The sequence below is a fragment of the Callithrix jacchus genome, chromosome 19, assembly GCF_049354715.1.
Source record: "Callithrix jacchus isolate 240 chromosome 19, calJac240_pri, whole genome shotgun sequence".
In the NCBI taxonomy this organism is placed as follows: Eukaryota; Metazoa; Chordata; class Mammalia; order Primates; family Cebidae; genus Callithrix; species Callithrix jacchus.
Window position 1 is genome coordinate 29,979,796 of NC_133520.1, and position 8,409 is coordinate 29,988,204.

At 43.9% G+C, this 8,409-nt stretch overlaps 1 non-coding gene across 1 annotated transcript; it reads right to left on the reverse strand.

Moving 5' to 3' along the window:
• Positions 1-1,570: 1,570 nt before the first annotated feature.
• Positions 1,571-1,677, reverse strand: LOC118149663 (U6 spliceosomal RNA). Its single transcript, XR_004737217.2, has one exon. It is a non-coding gene; the product is annotated as a U6 spliceosomal RNA (small nuclear RNA).
• Between the last annotated feature and the right edge of the window lie 6,732 nt (positions 1,678-8,409).

An 8,409-nucleotide genomic window follows, 5' to 3' on the forward strand; every position in this document is an offset into this window, starting at 1 on the left:
GGCTAACCGCAACCTCCGCCTTATGGGTTCAAGCAATTCTCCTGCCTCAGCCTCACGAGTAGCTGGGACTACAGGCGTGCACCACCATGCCCAGCTAATTTTTGTATTTTTAGTAGAGACGGGGTTTCACCATGTTGACCAGGATGGTCTTGATCTCTTGACCTCGTGATCCACCCGCCTCGGCCTCCCAAAGTGCTGGGATTATAGGCATGAGCCACAGCACCTGGCCTACTCCTGCTCTTTTTAGGTTTCCATTGGCATGGAGTATTTTCTTATTCCATTATTTTTAGTCTCTGTGTATCTTTATAAATGACATATGTTTTCTGTAGGTAACAGATCATTGGGTCTTGTTTTTTCATTCATTCAGCCACTCTATGTCTTTGAAGAGTTTGGTCCATTTACGTTTAATGTTGCTATTAAATGCTAATAGCTCTTAGCATTTGATTAAAGTCTCTAGGTAGAGACTTACCCCTGCTATTTTATTATCTGTTTTCTGATGTTCTCTTCCTTCTTTCCTTCCTTCCTGCCTTTCTTTAAGTGAAGGTGATTTTCTCTGGTGGTATGCTTTAATTTCTTGCTTTTTATCTTTTGAGTATTCATTGTATGTTTTCAATTTGAGATTACCACAAAGCTTGTGAATACCATCTTTTAACCCATTAAACAGATGACGACTTAAAACTTATTGCATAAACAAACATGCAAAAACTAGTAAAAACTCTACAGTTTCTCACCCTTCACTCTCTTTAACTTTTGGTTATTTTCCTTTATGTCTTGTTGTACTGTCTATATCTTGAAAAGTTGCTATAGTTATTATTTTGGAATGATTCATCATTCAGTTTTTCTACTTAAGAGTAGTTTGCACACCACAATTACAGTGTTATACTGTTTTTCTGTGTTCTATTACCAGTTAGGATTTTTTTGTTTGTTGTTTGATTGTTTTTGAGATGGAGCCTTGCTCTGTCACCAGGCTGGAGTGCAGTGGCATGATCTCGGCTCACTGCAACCTCCACCTCTTGGGTTCAAGTGATTCTTGTGCCTCAGCCTCTTGAGTAGTTGGGATTACAGGCATACACCACCACACCCAGCCAATTTTTGTATTTTTAGTAGAGACGGGGTTTCACCAGGTTGGCCAGGATGGTCTTGATCTCCTGATCTCATAATCTGCCCACCTTGGCCTCCCAAAGTGCTGGGATTACAGGCATGAGCCACCACACCCAGCCACCAATCACTCACAGATGATTTCTTCTTGCTCAATAACATCCTTTTCTTTCAGATTGAAGAATTTCTTGTAGGATAGGTCTGGTGTTGATGAAATCCCTCAATTTTTGTTTGTCTGGGGAGGTCTTTATTTCTCCTTCATGCTTGAAGGATATTTTTTGCCAGATATGCTGTTCTAGGGTAATTTATTTTTCCTTCAGCACTTTAAATATGTCATACCATGTTCTCCTGGAGGGCTGCTGCCAGATGTAGTGGAGCCCCCCTGTATGTTGTTTTTTTTCTCTTGCTACTTTTAGGATTCTTTCTTTATCCTTGACCTTTGGGAATTTGATTATTAAATGTCTTTTTTTTTTTTAATATGGAACGCTTCACGAATTTGCGTGTCATCCTTGTGCAGGGGCCATGCTAATCTTCTCTGTATCGTTCCAATTTTAGTATATGTGCTGCCGAAGCGAGCACTATTAAATGTCTTGAGTTAGTCTTTCTTTGGATTAAATCTGCTTGGTGTTCCATAACCTTTTTGTACTTGAATTTTGTTATCATTCCCTGGGTTTATAAAGTTATCTGATATTATCCTTTTGAATAAACTTTCTACCCCATCTTTTTCTCTACCCCCTCTTTAATGCCAGCAACTCTTAGAGTTGTCCTTTCAAGGCTATTTTCTGGATCTTGTAGCCATGCTTCATTGTTTTTTTTTTGTTTTGTTGTTGTTGTTGTTGTTGTTTTGGTTCCTCTGACTGTGTATTTCCTTCTCCTTCTCCTTCTCCTTCCTTTTTTTAAGATGGAGTCTTGGTCTGTCACCAAGCTGGAGTGCGGTGACATGATCTCAGCTCAATGCAACTTCCTCCTCCTGGGTTCAAGCACTATTCCTGTCTCAGCCTCCTGAGTAGTTGGGACTACAGGCATGCATCATCACGCCCAGCTAACTTTTGTATTTTTAGTAGAGACAGGGTTTCACCATGTTGGCCAGGAAGATCTTGATCTCCTGATCTCATAATCTGCCTGCCTTGGCCTCCCAAAGTGCTAGGATTACAGGCGTGAGCCACCACACCCAGCCTGACTGTGTATTTTCAAACAGCCTGTCTTCAAGCTCACTAATTTTTTCTTCTGCTTGATCAATTCTGTTGAGACTCTGATGTATTCTTCAGCATGTCAGTTGCACTTTTCAGCTCTCAATTATCTGCTTGATTCTTTTTGATAATTTCAATCTCTTTGTTAAATTTAACTGACAGAATTCTGAATATTTTCTCTCTGTTATCTTGAATTTCTTAGAGTTTTCTCGAAACAGCTATTTTGAATTCTCTGTCTGAAAGGTCATGTAACTCTTTTGCTCCAGGATTGGTCCCTGGTGCCTTACTTAGTTCATTTGGTGAGGTTGTTTTCCTGGATGGTGCTGATGCTTGTCAATGTTTCTCAGGGTCTGGGCATTAAAATGTTAGGTATTTATTATAATCTTCACATCTGGGCTTGTTTGTGCTTGTCCTTCTTGGGAAGGCTTTCCAAGTATTTTAAGGGACAAGGACCCCAAGCCCAATAATTCTGTGATTTTTGCAGACTCGTAGAGATACTGCCTTGGTAGTCTTGCATAAGATCCAGAGAATTTTTTTGGATTACCAGGTAGAGACTCTTGTTCTATTCTCTTACTTTCTCCCAAATAAACAGTGTCTGTATGTGTGCTGAACCACCTGGAACTGGGGGTGTGATGATGCAAACACCCTGTGGCCATCACCACTGGGACTGTGCTTGGTCAGACCTGAAGCCAGCCCAGCACTAGGTCTTTTCCATGGTCCTTCCCTTCAGGGCAGTGAGCTTCTCCAGGCACCAGGTATGTCCAAAGATGCTGTCTGGGAGCCAGGGACTGGAGCTCAAAACCTTAGCAATTTACTTGATGTTCTATTCTACTACAGCTAGGTTGGCACTCAACCACAATACTAAGTCCTTCTCACTCTTCCCTCCCCTTTCCACAGGCATAGGCGTCTCTCCCTGTGGCCACTACAACCACCAGTCCATGGGGGGGGTTCTGCCAGGCCACCACCCATGTTCACTTAGAGCCCAAGGAATCTTCCATTGGTTTATGGTAAATGCTGTCAGGCCCGGGACTCACTGTTCAGGGCAGTGTGCTCCATTCTGGCCCAGAGCAGTTCCAGAAATATTGTCCAAGAGCCTAGGCGTGGACTCAGGGACCCCAAAAGCCTGCTGGTTGCTCTGTCCCACTGTGCCTGAGCTGGTAACTAAGGTGTAAGACAAAGTCGCCTTTACTTTTCCCTCTGCTGTTTCTCAAGCAGAAGGAGTCTTTCACTGTAGCCATGACAGCTTGGGACGTGCTGGGTCACTCCCAAAGCCAGCGAATCTCAGAGCCCAAGGCCCGCAGTGCACTCCCTGCGTATCACTGCTGGTTATTTGAAGTCCAAGGGCTCTTTAGTCAGCAGGTATTCAATCTTGCCAGGACTGGGTCCTTTCTTTCAAGTGAGTTTCCTTTTGACCCAGTGTCTGTCTAGAAATACTACTCAGGAACTGGGGGCCTCACAGCTCTGCCTGGTGCCCTATCCTACTGTGCTGAGCTGGTGTCCAAGATGCAAGACAAAGTCCTCTTTATTCTCCTCTCCTTAAGCAGAAAGAAGGAGTCATCTTCATTGCTGCAAGCTGCAATGAAGCAGGGGAGGGATGGTGCAAGCAATCCCTTAGCAGATATAGCTATCGGCTCCCTAGGCACATGCCACACTAGTCCACCGGCTCTAAGTCCAGCTCAGGACTAAGAGTTGCCTAGAAATTGCAGTCCTGCCGGGCGCGATGGCGTGTGCCTGTAGTCCCAGCTACTCGGGAGGATGAGATGGGAGGATCGCTTGAGCCCAGGAGTTCTGGGCTGTAGTGCGTTATGCTGATGGGGTGTCTGCACTAAGTTCGGCATCAATATGGTGACCTCCCAGGAGTGGGGACCACCAGGTTGCCTAAGGAGGGGTGAACTGGCCCAGGTCGGAAACGGAGCAGGTCAAAACTCCCGAGCTGATCAGTAGTGGTATCGTGCCAGTGAATAGCCACTGCACTCCAGCCTGGGTAACATAGCAAGACTCCATCTCTTTAAAAAAAAGATTGCAGTCCTCGTGTCCTAGACTGGCCCTTTCAAGTTTACCAGGAACCACAGAGCACTTCAGCTCATGGTGGTGAGGCTTGCAGAGAAACTCAAGTTCTGTCCACTTTGTTGGGTGATTCTCCTCTGCTTCGGGCTAGTCCAAATGCTCCCTCTGTAGATGGGCACTGTCTGAGCCCTGCATGGCTTTATTCCCCATTGTGACAGGGCAGCACTGAGTTCAATGTAAAGTCTCATGGTTGCCATGCTTTTCCTCCCCCAAGTTCACAGATTTCCTCTCCATGTCGCATGGCTAATGCTGGGGGATGGAGGGGTGACGTTGGCAATTCAAGGCTGTCTCTCTTGCCTTCCTCAGTGCCTCTTACAGCAATATGTAGTTAAAACCAGGTACAGTGATTGCTCACCTGATTTTCGTTTTTTTAATGATGCCTTTCTGTGCACAGATATTGATTAAAATTTGGTGTTCTGGGGAGAAGAATGGTGTAGACTTCTATCTTGTTCAACCTCCTTCACCTGGCTCTTGTTTCTTTCAGGGGTACAGTCCTGGCATGTATTTGGGTCTTTCTCTCATAGGACACTATCCTTCCTATACAAGAATATTCCCAGTCATTTGGATATCTGACCCAATACTCTACATCCCAGAATGCTGAGTTTCTTAGGTCTATTCTGGAGGGGTGGGTATGGATACGTTGTCAGTCAGGTTCTATACATCTTGCCTTTATGGTTTGGACATTTGGGGTGATTATGAGTGTTCAGGCTACTGAAGTGAGGGAAAACAGGGAGTTTGCCTTGGAACTCTAGATCAAGTACATAGAATGTAGATGGAATCTGCAAACCAGCCAGGAAAAATACTTTGCATTTTTGTACTGCCAGAATATGGCACACATGAGAATGCACCTCTCGATTACTCACTGAGTGTAATCCAAGCAGTGCCTCAGGCTACTGAAGTGAGGGAAAACAGGGAGTTTGCCTTGGAACTCTAGATCAAGTACATAGAATGTAGATGGAATCTGCAAACCAGCCAGGAAAAATACTTTGCATTTTTGTACTGCCAGAATATGGCACACATGAGAATGCACCTCTCGATTACTCACTGAGTGTAATCCAAGCAGTGCCTCAGCTGTTGCTTAGGAATTCATTCCCTGAACTTGCACCCAGGCCAAGGTTATGCCGCCCAAGGGCTGCTGCCTACCCCTGACTAGGGAGAGCTGAGATATGCAGGCAAACCCATTTCAGGGGAGATGGGACTCCTTTGTCAGTGAAGGGACTTGTCAACAGATCGAGGACCTTCCCAAAATGACTTTGCTGAACCTTCCTTAGATTGCAAGGTAGCTTAGGATGCTTTTCCCTATTCCCTCTTCCTCAAGGTCTAATGGCTGTCCCAGTCTTCTCTAGGCCCCTTCCTACTTCCCTTTACATCTAAGCATTTTCCCTAATAAAATCTTTGCACATTTAATTTCAAAGAGAACTAGACTAACACATCTGAGAATTTCTTTGGGTCCTATTCATCTGCAATAATCCAAGTTTACTAATGTTCCCAAAGTTATGTTTTTTAAAAATTGAAAATGGATGGTGTATCAGTCTATTCTCTCGCTGCTAACAAAGACATATCTAAGACTGGGTAATTTATAAAGAAAAGAGGTGGGTTTTGTTTTGTTTTGTTGAGATGGAGTCTATTGCCTAGGCTGGAGTGCAGTGGCACAATCTCAGCTCACTGCAACCTCTGCCTCCCAGGTTCAAACAATTCTCCTGCATCAGCCTCCCAAGTAGCTGGGATTACAGGTGTGAGCCACCATGCCCGGCTGACTTTTTTCTTTTTTTGAGATGGAGTCTTGCACCCCACCAGGCTGGGGTGCAGTGATATGATCTCGGCTCACTGCAACCTCTGCCTCCCAGGTTCAAGTGATTCTTGTGACTCAGCCTCTTGAGTAGCTGGGATTACAGGTGCCTGCTGCCACACCCAGCTAATTTTAATTTCTTGGAGGCATCTGAATTTGCAGCCACTAATATTGAACTGGAAGGAAACCTAGAGATTACACCTGATACAACTCCATCCATTTTCTAGATGAGGCAATAAGCAGCTCCACAGCAGCTGATATCCAGTGTGGTCCGGACCTGTTAGGTGCCAGGCACTACAGAGTAAGTAAATGACAGAAATACTGATGAATTGTGATTAAAGAAATCAAGCCTCTGCTTGCCAAGGCGAGCAGATCACTTGAAGTCAGGAGTTTGTGACCAGCCTGGCCAACATGGTGAAATTCTGTCTCTACTAAAAATACAAAAATTAGTCAGGTGTGGTGGTGGGCGCCTGTAATCCCAGCTATGTGGGAGGCTGAGGCAGAAGAATTGCTTGAACCTGGGAGGCAGAGGTTGCAGTGAGCTGCGATTGTTCCATTACACTCCAGCCTGGGTAACAGACCAAGACTCCATCTCAAAAGACAAAAAAAAGGCGAAGGATGAAAGCTAAGAATCTGATTCTACCCCTTTCCTATTAGTGAATGAAGAATTAGGGGAAAGACTAACTTGTTTTCTACCTATGGTTACTACCTACTCCACAGAGTCAAAGATGTAAAATGACATACCAAAAGTACCAAATAGGTCCCCAATAAATGTTACCTCTCAGATCCTCTTTCCTGGATCTTGTCTAGCACTGGGAAATAAAAAAACACACATTAGGTTGTTTGTTTTTTAATTCATTTTTTTTTTAAGAGATAGGCTCTTGCCCTGTCACCCAGACTGGAATGCAGTGGTTTGATAATAGGTCACTGCAGCCTCCAACTCCTGGACTCAAGCAATTCTCCCACACACAGGAGGCTTTCTCAACTGCTATCGATCTCATTTCCTCATCTAGAAACTGCAGTTGGATCAGATATGATCCCTAGATTTCCTTCCATTTCTTATACTAGTGGCTGCAAACTCAGATGCTGGCAGGTGAGTACACTGAGACAATCACTCTAGGTAGGGACCATGATGAACTGAGAGCACAAACCCTCTATAAAGGACATACATAGCTGCTTTTGAGCCACAGTTGATTGTTCTCATTGTGCAAGGCCAAACATATCTATGCATGTTTTCAATGTACAGGTCATCAGTTTGTGACTTCTGCCAACAGTTCCTTAAGCTTTTTTTTTTTTTTTTTTTTTTTTTTGAGGAATTTCACTCTTGTTGCCCCTGCTGGAGTGAATGGTGTGATCTCAGCTCACCACAACCTGCACCTCTTGGGTTCAAGCAATTCTCCTGCCTCAGCCTCCTGAGTAGCTGAGATTACAGGCATGTACCACCACACCTGGGCAATTCTGTATTTTTAGTAGAGATGAGGTTTCTCTCTCCATGTTGGTCAGGCTGGTCTCAAACTCCCAACCTCAGGTGATCCACCTGCCTCGGCCTCCCAAAGTGCTCGGATTACAGGCATGAGCTACCGCACCTGGTCTTCACTACCTAATTTAAAATAACATAAAGATTTGTAGTCCTTCAGAGGTATACATTATTCTGAATTTAAATTCCCTCTTTAAAGTTTTTACCACGTTTGTATCCTTAAACCTATCATTAATTTTGCAACGTTCTTGATTTTACTTACATGCAATTATGCCAATGTATTCCCTCACTGTTGCTTCCCTTCCCTCCTGCCAATCTTATTTCTGAGGCTCAACCGTGTTGTCGCTTGTCACTGTAATTCATTTCCACCAAGTGTTCCATGATATGAATATACCAGGATACATTTTTCCACCGAACAGTTTTGGATATTTGGTTTGTTTGCAATATTTTGTTACTACAAATAGCTGCAATGAACCCATTGGTACAAGCCAAGTTTTTCCAGAGCAGTTTTTCAAAGCATGAGTAGTGACCTATTACTGAGTCATGAGAACAATTTAGGGGTCAGCCAGTGGTATTTTTAAGTGAAGTAACCTAGGTTAGATATCAGATGCACTTCATATTGTATAGTGTCTCGTGAAATGTTTGAATGTTAACATGTATATGCTGTATGTCCACATAAAGTGGTGCTGCCAGTGTACACTTCCATAGCAGCAACTGGTCTGCTCCTTATCTGCACCAACACTCAATAATAGCCTTCTAATTTGGTTTCAATCTGGCTGGAGACAGTT